The sequence below is a fragment of the Sinohyriopsis cumingii genome, chromosome 15 (assembly GCF_028554795.1).
Source record: "Sinohyriopsis cumingii isolate HCF-2022 chromosome 15, ASM2855479v2, whole genome shotgun sequence".
NCBI classification, from domain to species: Eukaryota; Metazoa; Mollusca; class Bivalvia; order Unionida; family Unionidae; genus Sinohyriopsis; species Sinohyriopsis cumingii.
In genome coordinates this window covers 72,015,287-72,031,192 of record NC_142975.1, presented here as the reverse complement: position 1 = coordinate 72,031,192, position 15,906 = coordinate 72,015,287, and positions in this window count along the sequence as shown.

Genomic DNA, 15,906 nt, shown 5'->3' with positions numbered 1-15,906 from the left:
TCATATTTACCTTGGTGAATCTTTCTTAATGTCACTTTAGTAGTAAACTATGATCTTTAAAATGCAATTACCATAATGTCCAGTAATGCCATTCAAACGTTTTGACTTGTCTTTGCTGAAATTAAAAACAATCGGAGATTGTTACTTTTGCTCACTTGTGTTACACTATATATGCATTTCCTTCTTTCAGGCCCTTCTTGTACCACATTGCAAAGTTCATCTGGGAGACCGACTTACTCATATCACATTTAAAAGATGTCTCCATTTATTATCATTCTTTGAGAAATTGAAGTTGGCTTGGTATCTAATTGCAAGCAAAGGTCTCAGGTAAACACCAGTACTTGTATAATCAAACCCGTACAGAAACTTCTCATAGATTCCATATGGAATACTAAAGCAATCCGTATGGAAGATATATATATGTACTGGAAAACGTATGGAATCAGAAAATGTATTCCATATCAATTACAGAAGTACCTAACAGCAAGTGAAAATTCCATATGGAATAAATTTGCAACTTTAATCCACAAGCACTTTTTTCCATATGGAAAGCATGCTCATGTATTATAGCATAATGGAAAATATGCTCTGCAGAATTTAATAAAGTAAACTATCTGATTCAAAGGAATATCGGTGGGAGTTTGAGTATATACTTGTATAAATTTGAAGAACACACATGCATGACAGCGTGCTTTAATTTCTTTCAACAGATATTTAAAAAGAAAGCCATAACCAAAAACGTTGAAAATGTAAACATGATCAGAACATTAATATCTGGTAGTACAAGCATAGATGAATCTTTAGACTTTTGGTGAAAGGTGGATTTGGGGCTTGATCTAGATGTTTACTCTGAATTTGTTTTGGTTTCCTATGAAAATAGACTCTACAAAAATCATACCCTTGAGAAAATGTGACTGAAATTTCAGCAAACTCACAGTGAACATTTTTTGACATTCACTCAAATGTCCTTTTGCACTAAAATTATGGCATTTTGTTAGAGATTTTACCAAAGTTTCTGAAAATATTGGTGAAATTTTGTCATTGAAATTCCACTGACTCTGCCAACTTTTCTGATAATATATGGTATTCTATGAGTTAAATTTCATTGTTTGTTTGTTTATTGTACCATTTGAATGATTTTCAGCAGTATTTATATTTCCTGTTTCTGATAACTGTAATTTTATTGTTTATTTTGGGCACAATAACTTCTTTTGTTTTTGTAGTTGTTGTTGTTGTATTTTTGTTTCACTTCAACTGGATTGAACTGCCCTCAAACAAGTTTTCTTGTTTTCCGTTTTAAAACAGAATTTCGCTTTTCTCCTGACCTGAATCTGATTATCTTCACTACAGACCCTTCTTTTAATATCATCTCTGAAGCCTGTTTTTGAAATAATGCTCTATCCATTTCCATTCCGCACTGAGCTTTCTAATAAGTATTGGTTCCGTTTATTATTTCAAAAATGATTGCTATGAAAAGATTTATGATTGGTCCAAATTTTGTACTTGTCCAATGAATCGTTGCATAACAGAAACTGGTGGGAATGAGCTTGCTTGCTAAAGAGAATGATTCTAATTTTCCAGCGGGATACGAGATTGAATTATCAATTTGAAAAATGTTTAATTCATATCCATTATTAATTTTGAAACCTTCTGAAATGTCTGAAAAGCTACTGAAACATCAGTAAAATACTATATAATGATCACAACTTTAGTGAAATCTCACATCTCACAAACGTTTTAATCAAATATTTGGTGAAACCTCACAAATATTTTAGTGAAATTTTAGAGACATCTCACCACAATTTCAGTGAATGTTTTGGTCGAAATACTTGTGAAATCTCACCAAACTTTTCAGTGAAATGAAAAAGAGTTAAGTGATGCCACCATGGATTAGGTTTTGTATGCAAGAAAGAAAAAGGAAAAGAAAAACCTAATCATGTTTGATAGTGTCTGTCAACAAAAGATTATGATCCATTTTGAAAAAAAAACAACTGAATATGTATAATTCATTTCCAATAATGTGTTATAATCATTAACCAATTTAATAGTTATCTGAAACTTTTTTATGGTTTAGGCAGAGAGGGCTTAAAATAACCATTCTGAAATCCACCTTAAGTACTCCCGGACAATTTCGCACGGGATGGACTATTACCAAATTCCATATGAACTATTTACAAATTCCATATGGTATATTTCCCAATTCCATTTGGACTATTCACACATTTCATATGGATTATTGCCAAGTTCCATGTGGAATTTTATTTCTATTACATATGGACAGCCTACAGATCTCATGGACTAACTTGCTTATTCAATTTGATTTTCCATACCTAGCGCGTACGGAATCCATAACATTTCCGTATGGATACACTGAAATCCATAAGAGTGGTCAGCTATAGAATAAAAATGTTCATATGGATATTTCTGTAAAATTACGTATGGATTCCATATTCAATCCATATGGAACATTTCGTACGGGAAGAGAAGGACGTAAAGGCATACCTGTCCAACTATCTTAAGTCACCTGTACATAGCAGTAACCTGTTCACAGTAGCCATGCTAATTTCCTGGAGCAAAGTTTCTTTTATAAATGTCCTGTGTGTAATGACCGCGTGCCTTCTGTAGTCATTGGGAAGGTGTTTTCCAACCAACAGCTTTTTCCTGCCCTAAGTGGTTCCTGGAGCATATCATCAGTGATCAAAAAAGGTAGAAAAATTAACTTTTGCTTTATGAGCAAGGTATTGTTGAAATAAAAGCATATGTAAATTGATGTGTAACATTTCATAATTTGGTTTTACTTGTGGTGAGATTAACTCAAAGGTGTCAGTATGTCGGGTTGGAAAGCGAAGCAGAGTAGAATCAGTTTGCTGGTTGGTCGAAGATTGTCTTTATTATCGCAACAGGAAGAAAAGTCACTTTTTGTACATGTTTGACAGGTATAGTTTGACATATTCATCTATTTGCCGATGAATTAAAGCTAGACTCTAATTAACAGTTCTGTAAAGGCAGGCGATGGTTCAGTTTTTGGGTCATACAAATATCCGCGTACCTTAGTTTGATTCCTTATTCAACACTGACCTCATATAAGTAGATAAGCTTACTGTATTTTGATTTCAGCAAGTTGAACATCTGCCTAATCCATATATTATGTGAAGTGTGGGCAAGCCTCGTTCATACAAGATGGCTGACCAAAGAGTCAGTCCTCTATGTTAGTGATATCTAAGTGACCAATTAATAGTGAAATTTGTACTTTGTCAGGATGCACAAAACTAAGATTACTGTTAGTCACTGGTGATTCTATTTACAGGATGGATTAGTGTGAACAATACAAAGTAATCTTGAGTGGAACATTGATTTGGGAGATAACAAGATATACACATATTTTATGATTTTATTGAATAGCGCACATAAGTCTCGATAATGTAATAGTAATGATAATAAGGATAATGATATTTGGTGAATATTTGTTTAAAAGCCAATTGTGACAGGAGAACCTTTATACAGAAGTCACCATAGTACAAGGACCAGTTTTGCATTTTATCAAGTGTGACAGCTATTGACAGGTTTGAATGTATTTTAAATAGTCATGCTTATTTTTAAATGTGTCAAGCAGTTATCCAACAAGTTATCTATACATATGTTTTGCCTCCATGCCAAATTGTTACAAGAAAGTATTGTCACACATTCCTGAGACCACCTCTTTACTTCATTTTACGTCATATTTTGTTATTGTTTGTTCACCTTGAATATCCTTGTGATCTTATTATGGTTTCGGTATGTACTCATAGCCCACCATTCTGCAGTAGTGGTGTGATTTTGAGACATAAAAAACATGTTTTGTGGTCCCAACAGGTAGGTCAGTATGTCACTCAAATAAGATATGGTTGAGAATAAATATTCCATTAATATATGCCTATAGAAAATTATAATTTAAAATGTAAATGAAAGAATCTAAAATAGCTGTTTTTAAAAAATGTTTAATGCACTTTCAAAGAAAACACAGCTGATATAATTCTCATATCTTATCATTAGACACAAACACGCACGTATGTGCACACATACAAATCGCAACAACACAGTAACACATCCACAAAGATTCTATATTTAAAATCAGTTGAACAGTGGAATACAGTATTAATATCTTGTTTCAGTATTTTGCAGCTCTAAATAGTTCATTAGGGGGTTTGAAGGTAATGCATGTACCATTTGTGATCATCTTTGCACTCATTAAACAGTCTGTGATTAACTGTGCAATAAATAGTAGAAAAACAATTATTAGCTCTTGTGAATTGGACTGTTGATGATTTTGTTCTTGTCGGGATTGAGCTGTCCAGCCATGTATTGTACCAGTCAAGTGTTATTACTGTTATGATCTCAATCGATTTCATAGTCTCCAGATTGACAAATGTTAATGCGGCATTTGAACTATGTGCAGACAATAAAATGGTCCCTCTTTTTGGCTCTGCTTCAAACTCCATCTACCAGCAGATCTGAAATTTAGTTTGCTGGCTTTGCTTGCTTCGCAGATGACATATCCTTCCTTGAATAAATGTTATGTTCCAACTTTTACTTTCTCACTCACTCAATCGTAATTGTTATCACTTTCTATTAATCACTGATAACGATTCTTTGACATTATTATTGAAGGGATCAAAGTAAAAAAACGTAAACTGATTCAGCACCCAACTCTCATTTACTGTATTTGGATTGTTCTACACTTACTCTATGTATACTTATTAGCTATTGTGAGTTAAGTAATATGTGGTAGACGTTCTCAAACTGTCATTACCTTTAAATATACTCTGTGGCATTTACTTTATGCACTGTCCAAAGGTGATAATTTATCATGAGCATGCAGCGCTAAGCTGTGTGATTCATTACTGTTTTGTGTTTGCCATGAGATTTCAGCACGAAACTGTGTGATTTATTACTAGTTTTTGTTTACCATGAGAGTTCAACACGAAGCTGTGTGATTCATTATTGTTTTGTGTTTAAACGGGCTACAGGTTACTGAGATTATATTGCCAAGAATTTGTTTGATATACTTTTTCCCCCATAAGATATATTGGAAACCATGTTGGTGAGTTGGAGTAGTATATTGAACATGTTGTGTGACACTGCATACTATGATAGGTTTCTTTCATGTCGCATTAAAACAGTTTAGTTTTATTTGTTCAATAGTTCTTTTGCAAGTCCATTAAAGTCACGAAGATGTAGAGATGTGCAAACAAAAGGACGTAATGAAAGAAATTTTAACAAAGATGAGAAGAAAATATTCTGATTTCACAAGAGTCTTTATTGAAGAGAAGGACATTTTCCTGGCCAATTCATTAAAATATGCTGCTCAACCAATCCATCTGTCCACAGGTAAGGCTCACAGTTATGTCAGAATCAAAGTTTTGTAAGAGGGGTTATTAGTTTACGTGTAGTCTCGTGAACTATTTAGAGGTTACCTGTGTTATGGATGAATTTCTGATCTCACTTTGATCTCACTTCATAGTGAGAAAGAAAAAATAATTGTTCAGATTAAAACTTATGGAAATAATATGAAATGACTTCACTTAAGTGTTAATGAAGTTAATATACCCATAGCATAAAGATTGTATATGCATCACATGGATATTTACACATTTGATAAATTTAATTTGAAATGGGGACTTCTGCAAGAGTCTTTATATATGCCTTATATGCTTGGAAGGTTTGAATTATTGTTTTCCTCTTGTGACTGGTCTTGATTAACACAGGGTATGCAGTCATTAAAGGTCATTGAAAGTCGTTGAGAAATGAGCACCTCAATTCAAAGCCTTAAAAGTCATTGATATTTCACCTAGGTCATTGAAATTATTTCAAATTTAGAGGGTTTCCTTACAAATAAATGATGGAACGTTTCTTCTACTTTAACATTGAGACGATTGATATAGATATTTATTTATTTCAGTATTGTTTTTTGTGTTCCTTTCTTGTTTAAATTAGTAACTAAAGTAGAATACGTGATATCAGTATTAGTCATTTAAACTAAAACCTGGTCATCCAAAAGTCACTGAATGTCAGTTCTCCTGATCTGTATATACCCTGAACTTCTTTCAATAGTAAATGCTGTATTTATAACTATATACTCATTGATACACTGAAACAACTATTACTGACGGCGTCACAAGTTATATTGATTAGCATTATTGAGGAAATCCTGAAAATATCTGGCAAGATATGATATCACATATGTAAAAATCGTTGGTCATCGGAAATATCAGGCCAGCCTAATCTGTTATTGATTGTGCATTGTTAACTGCACACACTGGAGATTCGTTGAAATGGCAGAATTGAGTGTGGGCTCATAGGCATATGGGAATTTTAGTATGTGCTGGTCACCAGTGTGATTCTTCATTGAATCATTCAATGCCATACACACTGGCAGGAAGTTCAATATTATTCCAAGTGGTGCCAGCGTCTGTTTTAAACACAAATTAGTTATTCATAAGGATACTAACAAATAGTTGTGATTGGATATTAGGTCAAAAACTGTAATGCACTTGCTGCAACATAAGTGCTATTTCAAGTAATGAGATTTCCAGCAGTAGTAACAGGTGCAGAAACGTCACACTGAATTCTGGTTTTGCTGATGTGATTGTGGTCTTTGAGGTAACACTGGGTTGTATTTACAACATCCTGTTGCATGCAGCATTTATTTTGCATTGCACGCATGCCCTCTCAATCGTTTCATGACTTCGTTCATTGGTTACATTACTGATATCTTCAACAATATATTCCATCAGTGCATAATATTTTTCTGTCCATGAGGTCATTAGTGACAGTTAATGACAATTCTATGTGCTTTTATTAATAACTTATTGTGTGTTGATGCGTGTATGAAATAATCCCATTTGTGGTTCCAATCGTTTTGCACGTTTGTTAAGGTCACGCAGTCCAACAATGCCTTATCCTTGTATTTTTTGTCTTTAATTGTTTTAGATGCTACAGCTTGAGATTTGTCTGTCGATATATATTTTGGCAATTTCTCTTCAAATATGAAAATGTTTCCTTCCTCAGCAGGTAAATCTATTTTTTTCAGGTTTTCTACCATATCATTTGGTTATAGCAAATTCAAAATATTGTTGGAAATTATCTGCATTTGGTTGAGTCCATTCTTCACCAATGATTTGATAGAGGTTAACAAGCTTTTCAAACTAAGACCAAATACAATCTCTGATGCTTTATCTGTTTTGTCCAGTCCCCTCCTTGTATACCCGCAATGGAAAGTTCTTGTCAATCTGCAGATGATTTGTATTCATTGGTAGTTTATTTTCCAACATATACTGCGTTAGTTATTTTTCATTAGGTACTAAAGAAAGAAATCATATAGGATCATCACAGATTTCTGCCATGGTGTTTTTTTAATTTATTATCAGTTGGTGCTCTTAACATTGATTTGTATTTGGGCGGTTTTCTTCAGAATATGCATACGCATCTCTTCAATGACTTTGATTTCAGCCTTCTCTGCTGTCAAGCATGTAATAATCGCTTATGTTGCTTCCGTGTTAATCTTGGTGTGTCTACCTTATTTACAGACTGGACAGCGTTTTTCCTTTGTTCCCGTTAGTGTTGTTGTTGCCTTAATAACATCCTCGGTATATTTAGGAATTTCATTTGTTGGTTTAAACAACAGCGCAATATTTGTTTAAAGCCCACCGTGATGACTTATCTTGCAGTATGTCATGACTGTAACATAGCTTTGACACTTTTCAAATTGCAGTAACATGATGAATCAATTTCTTGTGTTCACGTGCAATTTTATGGAATTTCTTCTCACATTCCTCTATGTTCTATGACATTGGTGGCAGACATTTGATATAATTGTTTATCCTTCAAATATGTTCCCCAATCGCATTATGTTTGGAATATTAGCCTGCTACATCGCGAAATGAACACTAGTAAAATATGAATATCAGCTTTTCCAGCTTATTTCCAATGGTCAAAGGTAAATAACCCTTGCCCACTATCTCCCCTTGGCACCACCTTATGATACCATTTTTTGCGTTGCAACTGTATTGATTATATTGTACAGTTTATTCTTTGATAATCCAAGCCATTTTTGTGGGAACCCCGAGTGGCCGAGTGGTATAAATCGCTCTCCGTTACGGATCACTGCCATCTCACCTCTGTGTGTGTGGGTTCGAATCTAGGATTCTGCCAATGTGGGTATATGAGAAAGCTTGCCAGTAGCTTCTCGTGGGCCGGTTGTTCTTCCCGAGGTTTTCACAGGTTCTTCCACCATCATTAATACTGGCCTTTATGCATAGCCTATTGTGTGCTGGAGAATTGCGTTAAGCCCCACAACAACAACAACAACAACAACCATTTATGTGTTCTAATTTAATTATCCAATGTTCCTTTTGGATCTGTTATGTGGTTTAATTATTTTACTGCAGGTTGTATACTTTTGTTTCAATGTCAGCAAAATTTGATTTTGTTACATTGAGTGATTTCGTCACCTTTATGGACTGTGTCCTTTTAAGACTACATCACACCACACTCTCGTTGACCTTTTATGACCATAACACCAGCCACACATCGGCAAGATCATTACAAGTTAGAGTGACCGTGACAATTTTTGTTTGCCCTGTTTGTAATGGAGTTGGTTTCAGGAAGTTATTAACATGTTGCATTGTTTATTTATGCTTTGGGGGCCCTGAGTGGCCGAGTGGTCTAAAGCTCTCACCGTTCCGGATCACTGCTATCTCACCTGTCTGCGTGGGTTCGAGTCCAAGGCTCGGCTAGCGTGGGTAGGTGGGAAAACCTACCAGTAGCTTCTCGTGGGTCGGTGGTTCTTCCCTGGGTTTTACAGGGTTCTTCCTCAACCATTTATACTGGCCGCCATGTATAGCCTATCTTGTGCTGAAAAATGGCGTTAAACCCTAGAACAATATAACAATTTATGCTTTGTTGTTTTCTCCATGTTTCCGCAGAACAGTAAAAAAAACCACGTCATTTGTAGAATATTTCAGTACCCTTGGTAGCCACAACATGCAGGGCTTAGAGCAAAAGTCAATAGTACGATTATAGCTGCATTAATAAAGTTACTGGGAACCCCATATAGTAAATGTCTTGGTGAAAAACACATTCCTGTATACAATAACTGTGGTCGCAGTAGATGGATGTATGTACAACCTGGTGAAGCACATGTGAATCAAGTTGATGCTGTATGTTACCAACATGATCTTGCTTATAAAACATCAAACAATATCTCTTCAGGTCAACTAGTCAGTGTGCTGACATGGATCTTGTCCATGTCTTGAATGTAATCATGGAACCAGGTGCTGGAGAAAGAATCGCAAGATGAATTGTCAAACGAGGTATGAAGCCAAGATTGCATTTGGAGTTAAAAGCCTCTAAAATCCGCTCATTGGATGTTCTCATTTAAAGTCAATAATATTAATAATACCAATGGATACAAAAGGCCATACTTTAGCAAAATAATTAACAGTCTGAACTGGTACTGGAGAGGGTGAAGATGCCATAGAAAAGTTAGCCAATGTAGCAAAGGTCACTCATGAGATTTCTTGACACGGGTGGCCAAACAGGCACTGTAGCAAAATTATCTACCAGTACCAAACATATTTAATGTGGTTGGTTTGATCTCCAAGCACCTAATAGGTCAATTTGTTGTTTCTTTCACATGATCGTGTTCATGATCAACAAGGTTGATTGTGCACCTACACGAATGTATTTGCCTTTGTTGATGTTGCCAGCAGATACGAAAACGTTGTTGCCCCCGATGTCAAGTGTCATGTGTCGCAGCTACACTTCAATGCACTTATAAATGTTTCCCACTTAGCTGAATGCAATTATTACAGGTCGATCATAGCAAAGGAATTTCTTGAATTCATTGCAATGTTCGTGTTGGGCTTGTCAACATTGAGATCGAGCAGAACAGTTATTTGGACATCGGTACATGCAGGAATTACTAATGAGACCAAAGCGATCTTATGAATGGGTAACTTGATTTCCAATTGTCATTGCAGCATTGAATAATGAAGTCATACACACCGTTGGAATAAAACCCGTAAGTGCAATTCAGCAAAAATAGTTCACAGCTGGCGCCATTACGAGAACTAGGAGACGAGTTTTTTTTCATATCTGTATGCACCAGCAGAGTTGGATGGTAGACAACATTGTGTTACAGATCCTGGATATTCAGTGTTTTTAATATCGCATAATGTATTGATATTCCAGGACAGCCAATATGTTGCTAATCAGGAAATTGCATTAAGGTGTGCCAAAGCCTCCCAGACAAGCGTTTGTGCGAGAGGAATTGCAAGTTGTATATATATATATATATATATATATATATATATATATATATATATATATATATATATATATATATATATATATATATATATATATATATATAACTGCCAACAACATTTGTTTTGACATGCTAGTACACTAGTGGATGTGTCATTCACAAAAACATAATGGCCAAATGCATAGGTGGTTGGTTCCATTAGGGAGCATATGTCGCTTGGTATCGAAAGGGAACACACTTTCTTTGGTGCATCAGTATGCAACCATTAATGTGTGTGACCGCTGTGTCAATTTGCTATATGATCGGATTAACATCAGACTTGTAGCATTACTTGTATATTTTGTTTTTGAGATATTTCTCTCCACAGTAATCTCCGCAACTCTTATTGCTGTCCTTCTGTATCCAGAGGCATTTACTTCAACTACAATCAAGAATATGTTTTAGGTAGCAGTCCCACATCTTCTAGGACTGGTTTACCCAAGCATACATCTTTGTACTTGCCAACAATCTTTTTATTCGCATTAGTAAAATATGAATGTCCGTTCAGATAAATGCTGTTATCAAATTCATTGTTGTTTGTGTCATGTCCAAATATGCTTCATTGTTGGTAATATGCATCAGCAGACATATAGCTTCTGGTCCTGATACTGGTAAAATGGTTTGATCTTGTCATAGTAAAACTCATACATGAGCAGTTTCGACAACTCCAACATGGACAAACAAAACATTGATTGGTTTTGTCGGCATTATATTTGATCCTTTACTGCGAATGACAAGAAGTCCACCATCAAAGATATTTCTGTTTCAAAGGCCGGGTTAGCAAAGAGCCTTCGAAGTTTGTATTGTCCACTCTTAATGAAAAGGTCAACTCAGATTTGTTTGTGCAGTGTCTCAACATTAAATTGTTCATGAGCTTGCAAATTCCTTCTGAAACACGTCGGTGTTCTCAGATATACATTGCCATCCATGGATGCTGGCGACATTTAAGCACTCGATGAATCTTGATCACATGCAAATCCAATTGTGGTTACAGCTGCAGGTTTCACACTTGTAATAATACTTGGTTTTCATAATAAGACTTGGTACTAGTGTTTTTGCATTCAGTGAATTTTCGTCCAGATTCCTAAACGATCAATTGCAGATACAGAGACAACCATGTACGAGACACCAAACAAAGCTTCAGGGGCGAGTGGAGAAGTGTTTGTTTCAGGTATTCTAGATCAACTTTAAAGAAGTATCTGTTGTCGTTGCTGATGTTTTGAACAACGATATGCTTTTGTATGTCAATGTTTCCATGATCATTTCAGAAACCCACAAACTGGTAATGGTTGCATAATTGCCCAACCATGGTGGTTATTTGGGTATAGGTACATGATGTGACAATTAGGGGAATCTGGGTCATAAACATCCTTGGGTTGCTGGCACTCGCTACCAAAAGCCTGTCATTAAGAGAGCACTCAATAAATAGATGCTGGTCAATGTCTTTGAGCAATTCCGACTCAGCTTTGGTTTTGGACGACACTGCATACCAAACCATACCCAGCGATGAGAAGTAATATGCAGAATCGAACTTGTACATATGGATGTCATTGTCATTCAATTTCTCAACCACATCAGCGAGCAACAAAAGATCAGTACAGAGCTAAAGATCCTGATAGTCACCCATGTTTTTGCAGTCAAATTTTGACCAAACGTTTCTTATATATCTTCATATGACAGCGATAAAGAAAACACTTGGTGGCAACAAAGTTCAGCAAACTTGTCTCGCTCATTTATGTAATTGCATGGATACACAACTTTTTTTAATGTGTATGTTTGGGATGCGGGCACCTGATGGACACTGTACAATCTGGCTACCACATATTTACTCCTATTGATTGTCCATAGATTTGTTTGGATGAAGCTTGAAAAATATTCCTATGGATTGTCCGTATTTTGTTTTGATGAAGCCTGAAAAATACTCACTATGGATTGTTTAGATAAGATGATAGAAAGCAGCGAACTCGGACAAAATGTAACTCTTAACTTTTGATTACACTTCTACAATTTCCTTTTGGTAAAAAATATATATATTTGATCAGTGTTAAAGAAGTGTTTATTCAATGGTGCTCGCACATACTAGTAAACTGTCTGTAGGCATCGAAAGGAAGCAACTTGCATTTTGTTTTTGAAAATGGCAAACCAGTGTCGTGTGAAACGAGAATTGGAAGATGTAAAAAAGTTGAGTGCTAGCCTGACATTTCTAAACATTTATGCATATATTTGGCCATTGATACAACATTCTGAAAAGAGGCATTCCTTATGTTCGCTGTGTATTATGTGAAATAGATTGTAATGTTGCACATAGTTATAAAGAGAGTTATAATGGTATTAACAGCTGCCTTAATAGGTGCTCAGCATTAAGAGGTTAGTGTTAGGACTAGATGACCCGATGTCAGGATTATGTGACTGGGTAGAACGCATGATGCCCCAGTGATACACATCACTGTACATTGCCACACTGCAGACACCCTAGCAATATGACTAATTCAATTATTAAAGCCACATTAAAAATCTAAATCATGCACACACTCTGTTGACATGGTCGCAGAAGTGACGTAAGTAGACATGTTGAATGCAAATCCCACAAGGAATTGGCCATAAAATGAGACCTAAATAAGTCTCCGTCCTCATTCTGTAAAGCAGTGTCCGAGATAATGCATATAATCTATGCTGAAGTGATGATAAGTCAACTTTTGGGTAAGTTGCACTTGACATTGAAAACAGCCAAGTCATTAAACTGAGATTTAAAGAAAATGTTTCCAGACAGCAAAATCACAGCAGGGAAGGTAAACTATTTTGAATAGAGTTAGAAAAGTTGCAGTGACTCTGGTTTTAGGAAAAGATGTTTCTTTTCTTGGTAAAAGAAAAAGATAATTATATAAAATGTGTCACTGTCATTCAAACTAATGTATTTCTGGCTGAAGTTGCTTTATTGTTGAATTGTTAGCTTTATATTTATATTATTCACAGTGGTTGAAAACTATGAACCGACATATTTTGGGCTATTAATGGAACTGGGTAAGGGTAAACCGGTCTGAGACAGTATGGATGAGTGAATGCATCGTTAGATGGCACACTAATGTTTCCTAGTTTGAAATGTCCGAGCCTAAAGTCAACAACTTCATGATGTTAGGGATCACTCGTATCGGTGAGTTTGATGCAGTGGCTGCTGCATGGATTATTAAGTTGTGAAACACTGCTGATATTTTTTGCTTTGTTTGGATTAATTCTCACATGTCGATTACATGCATTGTGTTGCCTCCTCCATACATGTCATTGATGTGACAATGGTTACTGTTTTTTTGCATCAGTGGAAGTTAAAGAAAGCTTCTTCACAGATCCAGCAAAATTCGCACAAGGTATTGCAAGTATTAATCAAGTCAGCCGATGAATAAAACTGTAGTCAAAATGATCTTGCTGTAACCTCGAACGATTTAAGAAACACGTCAAACAAGTCATTGCTGTGATATAAGATTAGTGGATCATTTTGCCTGTCACATCTTTGTACTATGTATCAAAGCCCAAATGGTTACTGGTCAGTGACTTGTGCTTTTCTGGCTGGACACATTTGTGTCTTTGGAAGCAGAGCTGGATAGGTTCATATCTGCTATGGAACCTTGATACATTAATTGTCCACGTGGATGATAATAGGAAGTTTCATCTTTCATTGCACTGCAGTAAATTTGAATATTTTTGCCTGGATCTGGCAGTATTGTCAGCTGTGGTTTTTCACTACGCCCATCATAGTAACAGTCATGGTCAGTGAGCACTTATTGGGTGCAACATCTGCATGCATCTTTACTTACCTTGTGCTTGCTGTGTCAGTTAAGCAACTGAGCCATACATTGTGTGATACCAACTCTGAACTAATCGTATCACTCAGCAACAACAGACCAGAGTTTTTGTCCAAGTTGCCCCGGTGGGGATAGTGGAAGCAGATAAAAACCTTTATCATAAGTAAATGCATTAACAGTGAAACCAGGGTTAAATATGTTAAATTTGTTCAGTGTGACTTTAGTAATCTGTGTGTGGAAATTTGATATTACCAAAGTTGAGTTCACTCATTTGTTCATGGTATTTTCGAGGCAGGTCTGTATTGTCGTTTGTTGTTAAGAACCAGTTGTTGATTAGTGACCGGTGGTGGAGCATATTATTTAGTGCAAATATTGGTTTCAATAATTCGAGAATGTAAGCTTTTTTATATAAAATGGTATTTGTATTCCATACTGTTGTGTGATATGTTTTATCTGATGTACAGCTGGCATATTTATATAAGGAGTTAACTTTCTCTAATTAAGAAATTCATCAATAATTTGTTTTAATTTATGTGCTATACCAAGATCAGATTATTTCTGTTATTTGTTATTTACACATATCTAGCATCTCTGATTTACCTATAATGGATCGTTCCAATTCCTGATCCTACCTATGCAAATTAGCACAACGGGCTCACCCAATGCAGCTGTCAGAGAGATCTCACTAGCTATTGTTAACCAGTTAAGTAATGTGTGAAATGGTGGTTTATACCTTACCTCCTTGCTTTTAATTGCTGCTATTTAATCTGCCTAAGGGATAGTTTAACATCAGCTCCATTCATGGATGTTTGCTGTTTATACATGCTACATTTAACAGGCATATACTTTTTTCTTTTTGTTTTCTTTTGAAGATTACTCAAACTTATGTTCACAAAACACGACTGTCAGGGGGTTTGGGAGTACAAAATCATATTTTTAACATGACACACCTTGCTTCAATCTGATTAAAATCTGATCTCAATTTCACACAGGACATTGGTGATCTGATTTAGATTGCATGTTTTATGGCAGGTATTCAATATCGTGAAAATACTTTTACACATTTCTTCAGCACAACAACTCTGAACCAATCGTTTCACTCAGCAACAACAGATCAGAGTTTTTGTCCATGTTGCCCCTGTCTAAATTCTTTACGTTTATCACTGACTTTGGTAGGACCCACTTGGTGTCGGCATGTGAATGGATCCACAAAACGTTTTATATGGCGAGAGAGGTATTTAAGCACATCTTTCAATATTCCATCATACTCCTGTATTGGTGTATTTCTCTAATGTCTAAATAATTGTTTTAATATTTTTAATAAATGTCATCAGTGATGGTGTCCTTTTTATTACATTTCAGTACTGTGTGAGCACCACAGACAAAGTGTCATAACCAAATGCGTGTTAAGTGCAATATCTGCTTTAAAATTATGGCCAAAGTTTTCTTTAGCGCGAGTGTGATCATCAGGTGCCTTTACCTGGTTTGTGGAGGTGGGATAATTGCCAGATGACATTCTAACTTACCACTACGCTTGCAAAAATAAATGAAAGTGCTTATGATTGTGTTCTTGGTTAAGAAGATGCTAGCAGCTTTAGAAGCAATAGCAGATACCTTAAATATTTGTTTATCCTGATGACGGTTTTGTTCATCCTTTATATTGCGACGGTTTTGTTCAAACGTGTTTACTCTCTCAAGTATGTCAGATTTCCTTGCATATCTTCATATTTCTATATTACACTGACTTGCAGATTGTTTCTGTTG